The following is a 21,500-nucleotide window of genomic DNA, read 5'->3' on the forward strand; positions in this document are numbered from 1 at the left end:
GTCCTAAGTCAGATTTTGTGCAGTGAGCACACATCTTCCAAAAGGTAATAAACACCTTCCCAAGCACACCTACCCATTCCCCTAAAAATTCCTAATCATACTTTTATTGGACAAGCCATTCTTGCAGTTCCCAAAGCTCCACATTTTTATCTGTTGACATGTCTCAAGGGCAAGTGAGCCTAGCAGTCTCTCTGTTCAATTAATTAATACTCCAAGAGGACTTACTTCCTACACTCACCTCTCCTCTGTGCAGATCCAAGCTGCTTGCTGTCTTCGCAGCTCTCCTTTCCTAGCACTCCTGCAAATCCTCATTTTAAACTTGATCTCCTTCTTCCTCATCACTCGGACTTCCTTTCTTTCTTTCCCACTGTCATTTCAAGAGCTCTCCATTAGCTCTTGAACCTCCCCCTTTCTTCTGTTTTTGTTTTTTGGGTTTTCTTTTTATTTTTATAAGAGTTTATTTGAGCCAACCTGATGACAAATGCCAGGGAGCGAGTTCTCAAAGGCTCCCCTGCGTTTGTTCTTTACAAAACCTTGCCTCCACTTCATAGATCTGCATTCTCTAAAATATCATGCATCATTCTCTTCATTGACAGATATGTATTTTTAATTCCTTCCCCCAATCTCTGACATACTGAAGAAGGAAACAAGTGTTTCTTGTTGTGTAGTTATCGTATCTACTTGAACTGTCTGAATCTTTTCATATTGAAAAGTTCCTATTACGCACTCTGTCACTCTAATACACACACACATACACATTGTGCCCCTTTTCTTATATTCAAGACCAAGGGTTGGTAAACTATTGCCCTTGGGCCAAAACTTGATTTTGTTAATAAAGTTTAATAAGTCAAGTAAAACTTGATTTTGTTAACATAGCCCCCCGTTCATTTATATATTGTCTATGGGTGCTTTTGTTATACAGAGCTTAGTAATTAGGACAGACACCTTATAGCCTGCAAAGCCTAAAATATTTACTTTCTGGACCTTTATAGAAAACATTTGCAGACTCCTATTGTGCACAATCAAGGGACATATCATCCTTTTTTCGTAAACCCTTAGCTGACTGCATGCATTGCCAAATACGGCCTTCATTTTCATATCACCCACACCCATTTGAAACTCCCTGTTCCCCACACCCTGTAATCTCATTAAAATATTCCCTAAACGTACCACTGGCTGGCTTCCCAACTCTCCCTTGGTGGTGTGTAGGAGAAAACTATATCTCTGGAAAGGTTTTCCTTCCCTATGTATTGTGCGAGATATCATTTATCAACTGTATTTTTTTTTCCTTCTTACTCAGTATCCACTTATCACAACTTTCCATTTCATTGGTTTTATTTATTTCTAAGTGATAGGATGTGGGAATATTAGCAGAAAAACAGCCCTTCCCTAGTCCACTTCCAAATAAACATAAGCATTGCATCATTTTTCTTAGTATGTAGTCTAGCTCTTGAAAACAAACCAAAAGGTCTGCCCTCAATAGAGACTGTCCATAATGGGCAGTGTGCGGGCTCTGGGTCCCTGTAGACCTGTGCTTGAGCCCGGTTTCTGCCACCATCCTTTAAATCAGGCCAACCCCCTCTCCCCCAAGCAAGCCACAGCACCCAACAAAGATTATCATTAGGCACTTGGGACTTATGACAACTGTCCTAGTCCCTCTCCAATTCTTCCCTTTCTCTATCTCTTGGCTGCTTTCTAGGGCCTCATAGCTTCTCATGTTTTCTAATTTAGCTACTGTGTTCACCTTTTGGACTTGACCAAATTCTGCTCTCCTGTTTCAATTCCATGAGCCCCATCCTCTCACTCTCCAGAAAGTCGCACTGAAACGGCCTGATTGGGACCCCCACAAAAGAGGCCTTGCCTCTGGCCTAGTACTTAACAATTGATCAACTCCCTCCCTGTGGTTTGAGCTTGGAACGTCCCCTGCCCCAGTTCCTGAGTTTGGAATATACCCTGTCCCAGTTCCCTGCTTTAGATAATTACCCTGAAACTTATGCTTGCTTACTGCTCACAAGACCCCATGCTTACTGATCACAAACTCTATGGCCTAGTGTTCTTTCCAGGTTCCTGGGTTGATGAGCACATTAGAGACACACATTGCCTGAGGAAAGACTCCATACAGATCCCTGGAACCATCACATGGTCTCTGGAGGAATGTCCAGATTTTCCCTTAAATATCCCAGGCTGGTCTGAGAATGGTAAGGCAGTTTTTGGAGGTGTTAACCCTCTTACCTTCTCAGACCACCGGTGCTTTGATAATAAGCACTTATTCTATGACCCAACTCCTGTGTAGGTCGAGATTGGCTGAGCGGTGCAGGCAGCACCAGCCACGGACTCGTTTGGCCTCTGGTTTCACCCCTACTTAAAAAGTTGGCATTTTTATTTTGGATAATCCTCTTAGCCAAGCCAGTTCTAGGTGATGGATCCCATTCAGTACCCACACTTAGGTGCTACCACATGAAAGGAGAACAGCAAAGTGGTATATGAAAAGCAATCAGACAGGCCTACAGTTTAAATCCTGACTTTGCCCACTTCTAGTTGTATAATTATAGGAAGTCAAGTAATCTCTCCAAGATTCAGTTTCTTTTCCAGACTACGTAGGTATTAATACCTATTTCGTACAGTTATCGCAAGAATTAGAGATAGCAGTGCCTTGTATAAATTAGTATTCCATATATGGACCTTCCATTAGAACCCATATTGAACCTCATATGTGTGTCCCCAAACCCAAGGAAAAGTAAAAGTTCAAGAGAGTAAGGTGAGAATTACTTTCATAGAGAAAAGTTTTGTTCTTTTAGTGGATGTCCTTTTACAACTTGAACTTACTTTCAATGTTTTTATCTCCTGCTAAGATTTAAAATCTTCTTCTTCCCATGTCTTTTACTTTGTCCCCACTTACCAGGCTCTTGTGGCCCCTTAATCTCATTTGCTGTTGAGCAATGTGGTCCAGGCTGCACCCCTCTTTCTTACAGAATTTACCCAAAAGGCTTCCTTGGCATTCTACACCCTAGAGTCCTGCTTGTAAAGTTTCATATAAGAAGCAAGCATCCCATGCTCAGTGTTCTTGAAACAGAAAAATGACTACACCACATGTGGGCATTTCTAAGAATATTCCATTGTCAAATGATAATGAAATGAATGTGCGCTAAGATTTAGCTAGAAGGAAGTTAATGACCTCCTTACTTACAATAGCAAAAGAAGAGAAAATAAAGTAAAATCAAAACTGAAAAAAAAATGTAAATTAAAAGGAATTAGTAATTAAATATATGATACCTCACAATGGAGTCCTATATGGCCATTGTAAAGCATGCTTTAGAAAATCTTTGATGCTCAGTAAAGATGCCAAAATAACTTAAGTTTAAAAAATACAGTTTGGGGTTTCCTGTCCAGTATGGAAGGGGCTTAGAAGTTGCTGCTCCATCTTAACAACAAGTAAAAAGCTGCACAAACTAACAAATCAACAACTCTATTTAGATCCAGCAGAAAGGTGAGGTCACAGGGAAAACTGCTGCCCCCCAAATTGGAGGGACAGATGGGTAGATAACTAAGAATCACAACTTACCTGCGCAGAAACCCACAAGCCACCACTTCCACGGGAACCAACCAGGATAGGAAACCCTGAACTGTAGTTGACAAATTCCTGGAGGCTCAGTGTGGACAACTCTGAGAGTTAAAACCTCCAGGGAAACCCAGTTATCAGAGGGCTCTCACAGTTTTGACCATTACCTCCGAGAGCGCTGCTCGATCCTCATGGTGAATATCAGAGAAAAGTCTCCTCCTGCTTCTGGAAGGAGGAGGAGGAAAGGAACCATTTGAAATACACCAGAGCATTCAATTTTTCTTACCAAAGCCTGCCTTTAGGAGAAACTATTATACCTGAGCCTAACCTACCTAAGGGATAGGGGGAAGTACAAACCAGTCAACTCTAGCCTTCCATGGAGGAAAAGGGAAATAAACAAGTACAATTCCAGCCCCCTCCAGCCATCCTGTTCCACCTAAGGCAGGCAGGCACTGAGAAGTGTGGTGAAGTCCATGGTCCAGGGGGCACGAGCTCAACTAAAGACGAGCTCCTAAACTCAGGACTACAGAATGATGCCTGCCCTCCACACGTTACCGCTACACTACTAAAGTTCTATTTATTGGAGCTCATTTTATCCAGTGCATCATGTCCACCTTTAAACAAAAAAAGTACAAAGCATTCTAAAAGGCAAAAAACACAGTTTGAAGAAACTGAACAAACATCAGAACCACAGTCCGATATGGCAGGAATGTTGGAATTGTTAGACCAGGAATTTTGAAAAATTATGATTAATGTGCTTCGATGGAAAAAGTAGACAACATGCAAGAAAAGATAATGTAAGCAGAGAGATGGAAATTCTAACAAAAAATTAAAAAATGCTAGAAATAAAAAACACTGTATGAATAATGCCTTTGATGGGCGCTTTACTAAACTAGACATGACTGAGGAAAGAATCTCTCAATTTGAGGACATAACAATAGAAACTTCAAAACTGAGCAAAGAGAAAACAAGGCTAAATAAAACAGAACAAAATAGTCAAGAACTATGGGACAACTACAAAAGGTGTAACATACACATAATATGCGTATGAATAACAGAAGAAAAAAGAAATGGAAGCATTATTTAAAGCAATAATGACTGAGAATTTCCCCCAAATTAATGTCAGGCACCAAATCACCACAGATCGAAGAAGCTCAGAAAACACCAAGCCCGAGAAACTATACCGAAGCACATCATATTTAAATTTCAGAAAACTAAAAAGACAAAAATCTTAAAAGAAGTCAGGAAAAAAAAGGACACTTTATTTATAGAGAAGCAAAGATAAGAATTGCATTCAATTTTTCAGAAACCATATAAACAAGAAGAGAATGGAATGAAATACTTCATGTGCTTAGAGAAAAAAAACCACCTAGAATTCTGATGTTGGGAAATATCTTTCAAACATGATGGAGAAATAAACACTTTCTTAGACAAAAAAACGAAAGGAATTAGTTGGCAGTAGATCTGCCTCACAAGAAATATTAAAAGAAGTTGTTCATAGGGAAGGAAAATGACAAAGGTCAGAAATTTGGATCTACATAAAGAAAGGAAGAGCATTGAAGAAAGAATAAGGGAAGATAAAATAAAAACTTTTATTTTTCTTATTCTTAATTGATCTAACATATAAGAGTTTATTCAAAGTAATAATAGCAAAAATGTATTCAATTATGTGTGTATATATGTATGCTTATGTATAACTGAGATGAATAGCAGCAATAGAAATTTTAAAATATTTTGAGCTAACCTCAAACTAATGAAAAAAATCATGAGTTAAAAAATAAATATTTTGATCTAAAAAAAGGTAAAAATATAATATATTAAAATTGGTGGGAGGCAATTAAAACAGTGCTTAAAGGGAAATTTATTTTAAAAAAGATGGAATGCATATATTGGAAAAAAATAAAAACCTAAAATCAATAGTGTAAGCTTCCATCTTAGGAAATTAGAAAGAGAAGACAAATTAAACCCAAAGTCAGCAGAAGAAAAGAAAGAATAAACATTAGAACATAAACTAATGAAATTGAGAACAAGAAATCAATAAAGAAAATTAACAAAACCAGAAGTTGGTTCTTTGAAAATAATCAATAAGCTTCCAGCCACAGTAACTAAGAAGAAAAGAGAACTGACACAAATTACTTATATCAGAAATAAAAGAGGGGCATCACTACAGATCCCATGGATATTATAAGACTAACAGAGGAATATCATGAACAACTCTATGCCCACAAATAGCATAAGCTAGACAAAATGCATTAATTCCTTAAAAGACAAAACCTGCTAAAACTCACACAAGAAGAAATAGATAATCTGAATAGACCTATATCTATTAAGTAAATCTATACCTATTAAATAAACTTGACCTATATCTATTAAATAAATTTGATCAATAATTAATAAACTTCCAAAACAGCAGCAGGCCCAGATGAGTTCACTGGTGAACTCTACCAAACATTTAAGGAAGAAATTATACCTATTCTCTACAATCACGTCCAGAAGACAGAAGCAAAGGGAATATTTCTCAACATATCCTATAAAGCCAGTATTACCCTAATACCCAAACCAGACAGACATTACAAGAAAGGAAACTAGAGACCAATATCTCTCATGAGCATAGATGCAAAAAATCTTAACAAATTAAAGCAAATCAAATTCAGTAATGTATAAAAAGAATTATACACCACAATCAAGTGGTATTTATCCAAGGGATGCAAGACGTACATTAGAAAATTAATTCAATCCATCACATCAACACACTAAAGAAGAGAAATGACATGATCATATCAATAGACACAGTAAAAGCGTTTGACAAAATCCAGCACCCATGCATGATAACTCAGCAAACTAAAAATAGATGGGAACTTCCTCAACTTGATGAGGAACAGCTACCAAAAAATTCTACAGCTAACATCATACTGACACTGCCTATAATGCTGCAGTAATCAAGACAATACAGTATTGGAGGGAAAAATAGACAAATAGATGAATGGAACAGAATAGAAAGCCTAGAAATAGACCCACATAAATACAGTAAATTGATCTTTGACAAAGGAGCAAAGGCAATACAATGTAACAAAGACAGTCTTTTTCAACAGATGGTGCAAGAGAACAACTGGAAAACCTCAGGCAACCAAATAATCTGGACACAGATTGCACATCCTTCACAAAAATTATCTCAAAATGGATCGCAAACCTAAATGTAAAATGCAAACCTATAAAATTTCTAGAAGATAACATAGAAAACCTAGATGACCTTGGGTATGACATTGCCATACCCTCTGGGGAAAAGGCACAATCTACGAAAGAAATGATGGGTAAACTGGACTTGATTACAATTAAATACTACTGCTCTGCAAAAGATAATGTCAAGAGAATGAGAAGACAAGCCACACACTGGAAGAAAATATTGCAAGAGAAGGATTGATACCCAAAATAGGATTGATACCCTGATAAAGGATTGTTACCCAAAATATACAGAGAACTCTTAAAACTCAAAAATAAGAAAATGAACAATCCAATTCAAAAATGGGCAAAGACGTAAACAGACACCTGACCAAAGAAAATACTATAAAGATGTCAAGTAAGTACATGAAAAGATGCTCCACATTGCATGTCATTAGGGAAATGCAAACTAAAGCAACAATGAGATACCACTATACATCTTGAGAATGACGAAAATCCAAAACGGTGAACACCACTAAAGGATGGTGATGAAGTGGAGCATCAGGAACTCTCACTCATTGCTGGTGGGAATGGTACAGCCACTTTGGAAGACAGTATGAAGATTTCTTACAAAACTAAACATACTCTTACCATATGATCCAGCAGTCACACTTCTTGGCTTTACTCAAATGAATCAAAAATTTATGTCCACATAAAAAGCTGCATGTGGATGTATATAGCAACTTTAGTCCTAATTGCCAAAACTTGGAAGCAAATAAACTGTCCTTCAGTAGGTGAATGGACAAATAAACTGTAGTACATCTACACAATGGAATATTATTCAGTGCTAATAAGAAATGAACTATCAAGCCATGAAACCACCTGGAGAAAGCTTACAGGTATATTACTGAGTGAAAGAGGCAATTTAAAAAGGCTACATATTGTAAGACGGCAACTACATGACATTCTCGAAAAGACCAAAGTATAGAGACACTAAAACAATTAGTAGTTGCCAGGGGTTAGACGGGTTAGTGGGGGGATAAAATGGAAGAGCACAAAGGATTTTTAGGGAAGTGAAAATACTCTGTCTGATACTATAATGGTGGGTACATGTAGTTATACATTTTGTCAAAATCCACAGAATGTATTAATACACCACCTAAGCAGACTATGGACTTTGGGGGATTATGATGTGTCAAAATATGTTCATCAATCGTAACAAATGTTCCACTCTGGTAGAGATGTTGAAAATGAGGGAGGTTAAGCAGGTGTGGGGGCAGGAGAAATATGGAAAATCTCTGTACTTTCCATTCAATTTTGCTAGGAACCTAAAACTGCTCTCAAAAATAATTTATTATTATTATTTTAAGTGGTAAAGAAATAGTTTAAAAACAGATACTACTGCATGTTTCCACTTTTATTTTGGAATGAAAAATGTATGTGTCATACACATGAAGAAAATACACTACTGTGTTAACGGCAGTTTTCTCTGGGAGATTAAGTGGAAATGTAGTTTGCGTTTTCCTGATTTTTTTTTTCCTTTTTGGTTCATCTTTGTTTCTCCAGTACTAGGTTATGATTGTGTACCTACATAGCAGGTGCTTAATAAATAAATTAATAAATGAGTGAAGAAAAAAATTAGTGAGTGAAGGCAGATTTGGGGATTCCTCATTATACATATGGTGAACTTTGTTCTCCACACCCACTGGTCCATCCCCATGTATATATTTATAAAGAGAGTATGCAGAGCACTAACCAGCATCTGGTCCATAGCCTAATCACAGCCTTCAACAGTTTTGAGCTTTCCTTTTAGATACTGGTCCATGAAAGTGCATATATCCCTGAAGAACTGAGACTGACAATGAACTCATTAATCATTATATTAGAACCACTGACTATTATGGCTTTGGTCACATAGGTACTCACCCAACTATGTAGGCAATATGAGCTACTCGGGTACAAGAAAAAAACATCAGCATGTCTATTTGTATTTATGCTGCTATCTCTTCTTTTTTAGTTTGTACTTTTTATTTGTATTGTACAATGGTTACAAGATATTAATACATTCTTTGCATATGTCATTTATATATATGCACATGTGTATACATGTACATATAGAGAGAGTATGATCAAAAAAATCGTGAGGTGCACAATCAAAAAAGTTTAAAGGTCATTACCATAGTGACCATCTGTTCTGGCCCCTTCATTATGGAAAGGAGGAAACTAAAGCTCAGAGAGAAGGCAGGTAACTTGCTCAAGTGATACAGCTAGTTAAAGATGGGGTCTCCAAGCTGAGACTGCTAACGCTTCATGCAGTTATTTTGGTTTAGCTTTTCTTTTAAACTGTTTTTTGAATGCCATATGAGTCCAAGTTATGAGTACAGATGAATGTTAGCATATTTTCCTAGAAGTTTAATATTTAAAAAGTGCTCACACTCCTAAATGGACTTTTTGCCTCCTCTCAAAAATGGAGGGTTAGCTTCCAGTCACAGACTGCATTCTCCTCAGCCAAATTTCCTGTTCCTAGCAAGCTTTATCCACTATCTCACAGAAACATTACTCGAAGGGATAATGCCCAATGGAAATAAATCGTAAGGAGAATCAGCTGTAGAAATCACTGACAAAAAAGCATCACAGACAGTCTCTGGCCGCCTTAAACATTACTTACAAGAGCCGTCAGCAAAACCCTGTCCCCGGGGACCATTACTTTGAGGGAACTCTGCCAATCGAAGCATTACTTGGAAGGCACATTTTTTATGTTCCTCAAATGCTCATTGTCAAAGTAAACCAAAGTTCTGAAAGATTTCAAACACTTCCAAGTTTGGGGAAGTAAATATACTCCCAGATTCCCTGAGGGCCAGGTAAGCAAAAGCCATTTTTTCCTAGCTTAAGTGCAAACTTTCATTTGTCAGAGCAGCCTGGTAAAATTAATTTACACTACAGAGTTTGGATTCTGATGACTACAGAGGCCTTCATAAACCTAGAATTCTATTTTCAGCTGTCTTCCCTTGTGCAGGGTAAGGAAGAGAACTTCAATGTCTCTAACCCATTTTGAAAACTTTTCACCTTCAAGAAGGCAAATGACATACGATGAAAAGTTAAGGGTCACATCTCATTTGTTTCAAATTCTCTTCTCTAACACCTAAAACCCCCATTGGCTTCACAAAGAAAACATTTTGCACAGTAGTGACCCATGTGGGAAGCAGCGAACTAGAAATGAGCCACAGTTTCTGAAGGAGTTATCAATAGACCCATGCAATCAATGTCATTACTCTATTTTCACTGGATGACAGAGTCTTTGTGGTATCATTTGCTCTTGGCTGATCATATATCATTATTCTCCTCCTTTTAGTAATTTCACTGCTGGAAAAATTCCGCAAACCATCTTGAAAAATGGTGGAAAATATTTACTTTTCACTTAGAATTGCTTTTTTATGTATTTTTTATCAAAAATTATAAACAAAAAGGTGTATGGGCCAACCACAGAGGATTTGGGCAATATGAATGCCAATCATGAGAAAAATCTAACTATAAAACTTAACAAGGTGTTTACAGGTAGGTCCAGAACCACAGTATAAATATCCAGTCATACATCTAACCTGGAATTTGGACTATAACTCAGAAATATTTTTATACTTCTATTCTGCCAAACACTTGTTATTTACTTACTTCGTGATTTATTCATTAATTAACTAAACTCATTTTTTTCTTACGGTGGGAGTAATAAGTAGGTGTGCTAGAGACAAAGCATATTTTGAGTTTATCAAGACATTTTTAAAACATTTCTTTGATAACTTTGCAATCAATTTGGAAGACTAGGGTTTTGCACTTACTGTATGCAAAAACAAAGCAACTGATCTCCAAGATGGAGGAAGGTTTCTAGAGGTGTGGCGGGAAGATCTGTCCTTGCCCTGCATTATATTAACATGTCAGGAGCAGACACAACTGAATTTAAATAAAGAAGCAGCCTCCCAGTCTATAAAGAGGATGGATTCTGGAATTATAGAAATAAGTTTGAATTCTGCCCCCACTTATTATGCACGTAGTTTGGGGCTAACAACTTACAGTCCCTGAGTTTCAATTTCCTTATCTGTAAAATTATTTTCTGTAAGAAAAAAAAGAGGAGGAAAAAAAACTATACATATATATGTACATATATATATATGTGTATATATATATGTATATACATATATAGAGAGGGAAAGAGAGGGGAGGGGCAAAAAACTATATATATACATATATATATATATATAGTTTTCCTAGGCACAAAGAAAGTGCTGGAAAAGAGGTACTACTTACTATCGAATCTGCAGATGGTCCAAAGCTGGGGGTAGGGATGCTGTATTACAGAATTAAGGTTCAAAATTATCATGGTATAATAGAAAGGTGAGCAAAGATGGTAATGAATATTATAGCGGGAAGAAAAATAAAATCCTATAGTTATTTTTTTTTCCTTTTGGTTTTAAGTACAGTTGTGCCAGCATAGAATGGAGAGCTTATGTGAAAAAGTTTCTGAAGTCTCGAATAACAAGGAACTTACTATGGAGACAACAGCAAGATATGGACACTGAATTATAAGATGTATCTTGTAGTACAGAAACATATGCTGTGTATAAACCGAGGAAATTTTCTAGCTTAATGCACATTGCCATGGCCATATCTTGTCTGGAGCACTGTGTTCAGTTCTGGACACTGTATTTTCGGAAGAATATTTACAAAATATAGTATATCCTGGAAATGGTGAGCAGCTCATATAAGAAAGGGATGAAGAAGCTAGCAATGATAAAGCTAAAAAAGAGAATTTTAGGGAGAATGTAATAATTTCCCTCAAACATATATAGGGCAGTAAAAATCAAAGAGTAATAGTAATTAATATGTATTGAGTACTTATGTGCAAAGTAGTCACTGTTATCACATTTTGCAGATGAGATAACTGAGGCACACAGGCCAAGTTACATGGTTATAGTCACATAGTTTGTCAGGGCTGAACCAGATTTCACCCCAGAAGTCCATCCCCAGATCTGGAAGAGCTATTAAAATTATTTTCCAAATATATGTTGTTAATCTCAGTAAGATTTCACTCTCCCAATTTTTCTGAAGTTGGACATGAACTGATGATTTGCTCTGACCAATGAAATGGGAGCATAAGTCGTGTCCTTGACTTCACTGTGGGAGTTTAAGAGTCTGTCAGCAGTTTGCCTCATGCTCTTCCCACTGTGATCATGGAAATTCCATTAATCAGGGACTCTGAGGGGCAGTGATTGAACAGAGCTACCCTGTTGACCCATCAATTAATTAAGGCATTGAAATTTGGGGACTGCTTGTTACTGTGGCATTACCCAGCCTTTTCTGACAGATACACTACTCCACACGCTTAAAATCATTAAAATACTTCAGAATAATGAAACATATTTATTCTTATATTTCAAAAGGTCAGAACTACAAATAGTTTGTAGAAAATTACACGTTATCAAATTAAGGCGTAATTTAGATTTTTTTAAGTAAAGTCATCTAAAAGCGGCTTCATAAGGTAGAGAGGTTCCCGAACATGGCAGTATTTAAACAGAAGCCAGATGATCATTCTGCATCTATGTAGCAAAATATATGGCTTAATTAAGGAGGTTTAATGTATCAGACATGTATAGAATACCTTCAATGTGCCAGGCACAAGGAGAAATCCAAACACACAATCTCTATCCTTAAGGAAATAATCAGCAAGTACAGAAGTAGATAACCTATGCTGCCTCTTCTAACAGCGTGATTCAACTAAATTAGAGATAATAACATGGCCTGGATAAAGTGACAGCAAGCCTGAACTTACAAATAACCATGTAGCTCCAGAAATCCTGCTGGTGCTTAAGTTGTATTATTATTTTTCAATTAGGAGCCAAAGTATAGGGTTTACAAAAGGAAGGAAAACGAGAGAATTGCTGGGTTTGAAGAAGGAACATTTTCCCTTTCTCTAGTTACCATTCTTAAATCTTGCAAACCAGGCATATTATCTGGCTTACATCAGGGTTGTTCCAGCAAAGCGAACAGCACTGACTCACAGTAATTTTTACTGACCTTTTCTATCCCTTCTTCCACCTCTTAAGAATCAGGAAGGGAACATTTCAACACTGATCAACTCAGGCCTGAAGGGAGGCAATAACCATCTTCAGTTTAGAAATCAGCCAAACCCTTTCCTAAAGATTTGAAGTTTTTCCTAAAAGGGTATTTGAGCAGGGCCTAGAGGAACCCCATATTCTAAAGATGAGGTGAAAATCACAAAGTGATTCCAAGGGACACTGACCTTACTTCCCAATGGCACTTTTAAACAGGACTCGGTTTTCCCTGGTAGTATCAATAGTTAAAGGTTTGTTTGTTTGTTTGTTTTTTCAAACTTCCAAAAATCAAACAGTGGGGAGAAATGTGTTGTCCTTTCCCTGGCTTTCAGCATTTTAATGGAAATACATCTAAAACTTGGGTAAGCTTTCACTGTAATTGCTCTAAGGCAAACATTTCCATTTCAGGTTATTATTCATAACTGTATTAGTGTAGAATAATACATGCGGCTGGATTTTGCAGCCAGCATCAATAGACAAAGGTGACATATCTGATTACTATTGTCCCCCAACTCAAAAGCATCAGTTGAACTTTAAATACTCCAGCCCTGCCCGGGCCCTGAGTTTTCTGAACTAGCGTTCTGATTTTCTATAAAATAAACAAATAAATCAGGGCAAGCTGGATTTCAATGCCACACCTTCCGTTATTCAGTGTGACATGAGTTTCTCAACAATGCAAAGACAAGCAATTGGCATTGGCACATGTGAGAAAGCAGTGAACTTGCAGCTTGTGCTAGGTTAATGTGCACCCATAATACCAGGATATTCTTCCAGAGACAGCTGGAATCCTGTGGTACCCAGTCTTGTGTCAAGCTACGTAAACAAATACACACCTTAAAACACAGAGGTGAAATGTCAATCGAGGGCAGACGGGAGACACGGCGATAGTTTAGTCTAGCGGCTCCACACCCAAAAGTTTCAGGGACAGAGCTGATGTTTGAAACGTGAGTCGGGAGACCACCCATCCTGTACTTTCATCCGGGCATATGGAGATGACCCCATTTTCCCAGCGCTAGTCTGTCCTCTGGCCTGGTGACTCGGGGGAAGGTTTCATCTAGGGTCAGAGAAGGGGCCAAGACAATTGTGTCCGGTTCCTCAGATGAGAGAAGGGCTGGAAAATCCCTGAGCTTCCTGGACTGGTCCGGCTGACACACCCACCCAGAACCAAGGGCCCACGGTTGCGGCAGGGAGGCAGGGGGGTCCGCGCGCAAAGATGCTGCATTTGGGGACACGCGTGAATCCTGATGCAGGCTAGGAGGTCACAGCACGCTCAGCGGAGGATGCCCTTTTGCTCCTCGTCCCCCAGCCCCTTGCCAAGTGAGCAAAAGAAAGTTGTGCCGGGCCATGGCGCCCCCGGCCGAGCGGAGAATGAGGGCCGATGGAGAAGAGACCCTGGCCCCCTTACCTTGTCCTTGGGACCAAGGTTCTGCAAGACCTCCTTGCCGGTGGCGCTGCGGATCTCGACCCCCGCGGGCGTGGGCGAGGCGGGCGCGGGATCCCTGCTCTCCTCCCGGCCTTGGCCCCTGCGCGGGGGGTCCCCCTCCAGCGCCGGTCGGCTCGCTGAGCTGCGGCCGCTGCCCTGGCTGCTTCGGGGCGTCTTCGCGCCCCGCTGCCCCACGCTCAGGGCATCGAAATCCAGCGTCTTGCTCTCGAAGGCGCCCTCCACGTTGCAGAACATGCCTCCGTACTTCTGCCGCGGGACCTGGTCTGTGGTGCCCGGCCTGGCTAGGTACACCGGCAGATCGTCTTCGTGGGAGCTGTCCCAGCCCCTTCGGCCCGAGGCCATGGTTGGAGCGCGACAGCCGCACGCGGGTTTCCTTCCCCAGAGGCGGAAAGGGCAGCTGCCGGCGGCGTGCGCGGAGCCACAGTGACTGGGGCGGGAGGAGGCGCCTGAGCCTTCGCGCCAGAGGCGGCAGTGCTGCTCCGGTTCCTGCGTCCCCAGCCAGCCAGCCAGCGCGGCGCAGGGGCCGGAGCAGGGCGCGCTCCGCTCACCGGACCCCTCGCCTGGCCGCCGGCCGTCCCCCCTCTGCACACCCACCCAAAGTTGGCGTCTCAGGTCTACGCGTCCTTGATACCCATGGAAAGCAGAAATCCCAACTTGGCGCGCGCGCGCACACACACACACACACACACGCACACACACACACACACACACACACACACACACTTCCCGCTCTCCCAACAAGCCCCAGATTCACACTCCACAACTTGCCTTACGCACACATGCAAACAAACCCTACTTTACCCACACCAGCTCTCCTCACAAACACAAGGCTTTCTGCCATGCTTATGCACTTAGACCTAGTTGGCTCAGGGGTGATTTACAACCACGCACAGACTCAGATGTATCAGACTCACAATCCTAGACTTTGCTTATCCCTAATCCCAGACTAGTCTCATCCTAATCTTAGAATTCTCACAATTGCTCCCAGTTCTAGAATCTGCCTCACAGACCTGCACCCTCAAATAAAGAGACTCTGAATTGGTTGAGAGAGAGAGAGAGAGAGAGAGAGAGAGACCCTCTTACTTTACTGACAATACCAAAGCCTATATTTGACTCACGTAGCTACACTTAAACCATTCTTACCTCCTGTACAGCACCCTAGGTTTTGCTTTTTACCCACCTTAATTTGCCTCACAATTACATCACAGATCACAGACATACGTATAGGTCTAGATTTTGCCTTGCACTATACTCTTCCTACCCTGTCCTCATACAACAAACCCCAGCCTAACACCTCACAAGCTGACTCACACTCAGATTTACCTCAGTCAGAACCCCACACTTGGGCTCACACATAAGCTCAGGCACAACCAAAGGCTTTGCCTTCCCGGTTACCTCACCTACACTCAGATTTTACCTAGGTATACGCACGCTCTTACATCCTCATCCTCCTGCCTACATCCACCACATATGCTCTAACCCACACTTTGCCACATAAACAAGGTCCACAAACTGCAGAGCTTGCATGGCATCTTGCATGGCACACACAGCCTAAACTTGCTGACCCCATGTTAAGCTAGGCCCCTTCTGGGGCGCCCGGGTGGCTCAGTTGGTTAGAGCATGAGCGCTGAACAACAGGATTACCCATTCGATTCCCACATGGGCTGGTTAGCTGCACCCTCCACAACTAGATTGAAGACAATGACTTGGAGCTGATGGGCCCTGGAGAAACACACTGTTCCCCAATAAAACTTATTTAAAAAAAACAAAACTGGGCCCCTTCTCAGAAATACACTCATTCGTTTATTTATCCAACCAATTGAGTGCCTTCTATGCTCTTCACAAGATCTTGGAGCAACAGTGTTAAACAAGGCAAATGGGGACCTGTCCTCACTCTGAGTGTACTCTACAACAATTCATTTAGGTAGCTGTCATTCACCATTCTGCTCAACACACTAAACTTTATTTTCTGAATACCCCTACTACATCATAAGCTCCATAAAGGCAGAGATCTGATTTTTTAGTTTACCTTTGAATATCTTGAGCCTAGAACATAATAAGTCGTAAATCCTTTTTGAATAACTGGATAATGATGAAAATCACAACAACAGGGAACTTTTATGGAGCTGTTGCTATATGCCAAGCACCATTGTAATTGTTTTACATATATTGACTCATTTAGTGCTCATAAGCATATGGCAGGCTTCTTTGTGCACACAGACACAATCTTGGAAGGCATCTGCCCTGAATTTGAAGACCTGAAACTCTGAACTCCAGTTTGGGAGGGTAATTAGGATATTGGAAAATGGGATCTCTCTCCATGGCAGGCCTGCGACAGCATTGAATGCTTGGGAGATGGAAATGGACCTGAACTTGAATCAAACTTGACACAAATTATACTCAACCCCAGTGAGGAGAAAGGCACTTGCTAAACTGCCCATTGCTATCAAAATTATTCATCATTTCTTAATTCAGGCAGCTGTTCCTTTTTCACAAATGCTGATTAGTGATGGATTTTCATGTGAGAAATCAGTTACATAGGCCATTCCCTCCCTCTTGCTCATGTAGGTTATTTCCATCTTTTTCCCATTGCTGTCAACTTTTTCCCCCACTCATTCATTTATTTGCAGACTTTTAGAGGGGGACACTTACTATGTGTCAAGCATTGTCGTGGATTCCCTCCTCTGTGGAACACAATTCTAGTGGTGGGAAACAGACAATAAACAAGAAGGATCAGGTCAGATAGTCACATGAGCCATGAAGAAAACAAGATAGCCAACTTTTACATTGGCTGGTCAGGAAAACCTTTAAGTCCTCGCCCTGTGACTCTCTGTAAACACCACTGATACCAGCACTGTCAACAAGGACAATAAGGACATTAACTAACATTTACTAGGAATTTACTTTGTGCCAGGCTGTGCTAAGGTCTTTCCACACACTATCTTGATTAATCTTAATAATTACACTACAAGACGGTTACTATTATTATTATTTCTAACTAGCAAGGGAGCTGGGACTCTGAGTAAAAGCCCAAGTTATGACAGAACCATAACTGGAAGCAAGATATGTGCAGAGGGTCTAAGGTCCTTGGAGAGAGGTACATTTTGAACACAGATGAACGCTTGTACGTGCTCATGCGTGTGTGGGCGCATAGGCGTAGATCAGCCTCATTGTTATAGCCACATTGCCTTGCCTCTGTGTCTACTGCAATGTGTATGCTCAATAGTTACATTTGTTCATGAAACATCATATTTAAAATCAACAGCTGTATACACATACGTGTTTAATTAAGAAAGCAAAGCAACCTTTAAAAGAAGACTGAAATGGGGATGGCTGATCTGACTTCAGTTCTGCAGCTAGGTGGCCTTAGGCCAAGTGTGTTACTTAACTTCTTGATGTCTTTCTGCTTCATGTTTGCGTCAATCACCTAACAGTTTTACCAAGCATTTCATTCCTTGAGTATGACATTGTGCTAAGAATATCATATGCATCGCCTTAATTTTCATATCAACCCCATAAATTCGGTGTGATTGTTACTCTCATTTTACCGGGGGAGAAAACGACCCCTAACCAAGTGAAGTTCTTTGCTCAGAGTATCACAGCTGGACTTCAAACCCTCTACTAGCTAGTTGCAGAGGCTGAGCTCTTAAAAACCACCCCATGATAGAGTTCTGTTCTAAGGATCCAAAGAGATAATAAATGGAAAGACCAGAAGTAAGGCATTCACAAATGAAATAATTCTAAGTGGCCTAGCTATTCTCGGGCAAAGGTTAACTTTAATTAAGAACATATATATACATATATATGTTTCCTAGCTATGTCCTCCTAATAAAAGCCTTAGCCATGTGAACACGTGGCGATTTTTGTCATGTCTCTCCCTAGTAAGACAGAGGATACATTACTTAGGACAGTTACAAACATAAGAGCAGTATTAGGTTTATGGCCACCTTAAGTCCGACTTTGTGAAGGGGCTATCCAAAACAATGTGCAAGCTATTTCCATCACATGGGCAACAAAACAGAGCTTCCACTTTTCATGCACCAGATCAAATGTGCATTTCCTGTAATTCTGCAGTAAAGGACTTGCCACTTTGCTTTGAAATGACTTGTGATGTGAGTCCGTAGCATATATGACTTAGGGAAATGTATTCTGGAGGCATGTTCTATCACCTATAATCAGAGGAAGGCAGAGAATGCTAGACAGCAAGTAAGCAGTGGCATGCACGAAGCCATCCCGAAATGGCAGTGCAAAGAATATCTTTTATACAAAATGAAGTGCACTGCATTCTTATAAGGTAAAAATCTCCTCAATAGAAGATGCAATTTTAATACTCACTAAGACTGGGCCTCCAAGGAGAAAGCAGAGGAGTTATGCAGTTTACCTTGACTAAACAGTGGATTCAAATATTTCTGATCAAAACCCACCCTCTGTCTTTTTCCTCCTTGAATTGTAGGATTAAAACTTACATTACCTATTTCCTACTTTATGAGTACAGAGATTAGAAACCTCACTTTCCACCCTGCAGATGCCATCTATGAGGCAATCTTTGCAAAATATTCAGCTCTCTGCCTGACACAAAGTAAGCGCTCAATAAATATTAGTTCTCCATTTCCTCCGAGTATATTTAGATGTATCATGAATATCACACTGAGTTTGCAATAATGAGCTTGATCATGTCCTGCAACTTCAGCCTTGCAGGGTTTTATGGAGCAATTTGACACTATCATAATGTTTGGTATATATGTTTAAAAATGACTGCTATTTTCCATATACCTCTGCCACACCCTAAGAATTTTCCTGACAGGCCACTACTGAGTTGCGGCTCAATACGTGGTGACTAAAGTGTTCATTAGCTACCTAAAAACAGGTTGTTTTTCAAATATATGTACAATGCTAACAGGAAATTATGAAATATTTTTAATAATTCCAAGTGTACATGCAGAAATGAATCCCTGCTATTTCATGAATATATACACATGGGGGAAACCTGTAAGAACATATATAAAAATATTAATAGGAGATGAGTTGCAGGATTTTGAGTAACTTTGAATTTATTCTTTCCTTCATTTTTATATTTTTCCAAAATCTTTATAATAACTGTGCATTACTTTTATAAGCATAAAGAGTGTTATTTTTAAATGTGTGTCCAGAATGTTATTTTAGATAAAAATACATGTATTGAGTATATCCAAAATTGCTGATGGAGAATTATTGAACCAAGCTGTTAGTGCCTTACTCTATTATGAAGGTTGATTATCTAAAATGAAAAATAAAAATAAAAGGAAATTAAACCCCTCATCAGAATCAAGTGTCACCTCATACAAAGCACCTCAGCAGTTGAGACAGCTGAGAGAGAAAATGATCATTAGGAGGAAGGCGTGAAATGAGGATTTATAAATGTCCTCCAGGCAAATCCTTTCCACCAAAGGATTAGTTAATAAGACACGACATAATCACCTTCTTAGTAGGGAGCTGTTGGGGTTTCCTTCCCAGGTTCATACACTGGGTGTTTACTATTTTCTAATGTTCAAAAGCCAATGTCAATCACAGAATTTCCTTTTGCTTGAAATGGGAAGGAGACAAATGTTAAATGCTGACCAATATGATAAAATAGATATTCACTTCAAAGGCTCTAATGTTCTAGTTTCCTTGGAGCAGGTTCACAGGTGCAATTTAATCTCCTAAATGAAAATCTGTAAGTAAGAGCCAGACAATCAATTCAGTTACAGGATGTAATAGAAAAAAAAGCAAGCAAACAAACAAACAAAAACACCCTATAACCTGTCCAACCTCTTTACCAGCCACAATGGTCCCAATGCGTTTCTAAGCTTTTAAAAAATGTACCATTTCCCCGAAAATAAGAACTAGCCAGACAATCAGCTCTAATGTGTCTTTTGGAACAAAAATTAATATAAGACCCAGTCTCATATTACATTCTATTATATAAGACCGGGTCTTATATTCTATTATATAAGATCGGGTCATATATTATAGTGAAATAAAACCCGGTCTTATATTAATTTTGGCTCCAAAAGATGCAATAGAGCTGATTGTCTGGCTAGGTCTTATTTTCGGGGAAACACAGTACTTATTTATTTTTCCAGTTTCTTTTCCTGTTTTTTGTTTATTTACCAAAAAACAAAACCTCACGGATTTTACATTATTGTTATAACAGTCTCATTCTGATTATGTAAAATAAAAATAATTCTCTCTAACTTTTTGCTATCCGAAGAGAAAAATAACAGTAATGAATCCTTTGTTTACTCCAACTCCCTTTCATCCTTCCTTTTCAATGAAAATTTCAAAACTACAGAAAAGCAGAGGGTAATTTAAAAAAAACTCCCATGTATTCACTCACCAGAATTTATAAATTTTAACTTTTCATCACATTTTATCCATATATTTTCAAGTAATAGAGTTCAAGTGCCTCTTACCTGTTCTGCTCTCTCTTCCTCTCTCTAAAAAAGAACAACTAACCTCTATTAATCTCTCATATTCTCCTAGAGACTGCTCTCTGTTGGAACTTGATCTTTTAATTGGGATTTTTAAACCCCTTTTTTCTTACCAGATAAATTACTGTCCTAGTTTAATTATTTGCTTTAAGAATAACCATGATATGTTTGACATACAGAAGCCCCTCACTCCTTGAAAGCAAAAGCTTGCAGCAATAACATTAAGGTTTCTCCCTACTAAAATAAAGGTAATCCTAGCTCTTGTATCAGGGCAGAAAATGTCCCACTCAAACTCTCAGAGAGGTGTATGTCTTCAGCACCCTGGGGTCCTGAATCAGCTGATACCATCTCTGTTACAAACAGACTCAAAATCCAACCATTTTACTGTTATCGGGAATATTTTTGTTGTTATTATAGAGTGAGTGGCTCAAGAAACCTGGACATAAAACTTACACTTAACATGTAAAAAGATAACTTTTTATTTTAGTATCCCCTTGAGCATAAGCTAAGTAATGCCCAAAGAAAAGGAGTCCAATAAAATGACCATCTGAAAAGAGAAGCTCTTTTCATTCCAGACAGGAATTTGCTGGCTCCACAAGACGAGGGCACATCCTGGCTCCAACATAAACAGCTAACAGGCAAGAATATGAATGACAGATACTAAGAGATATGGGAGGGAAAAAATGGAAAAAATAGTGAATAATTCTTTCATTGAGAATTTTATAGTTATATATAGATTCAGAAAACATAAATGCATTGGTAATGCCTTCTTATCCCAGTGT

The sequence above is a fragment of the Rhinolophus hipposideros genome (genome assembly GCF_964194185.1).
Source record: "Rhinolophus hipposideros genome assembly, chromosome: 23".
Classification (NCBI taxonomy): domain Eukaryota; kingdom Metazoa; phylum Chordata; class Mammalia; order Chiroptera; family Rhinolophidae; genus Rhinolophus; species Rhinolophus hipposideros.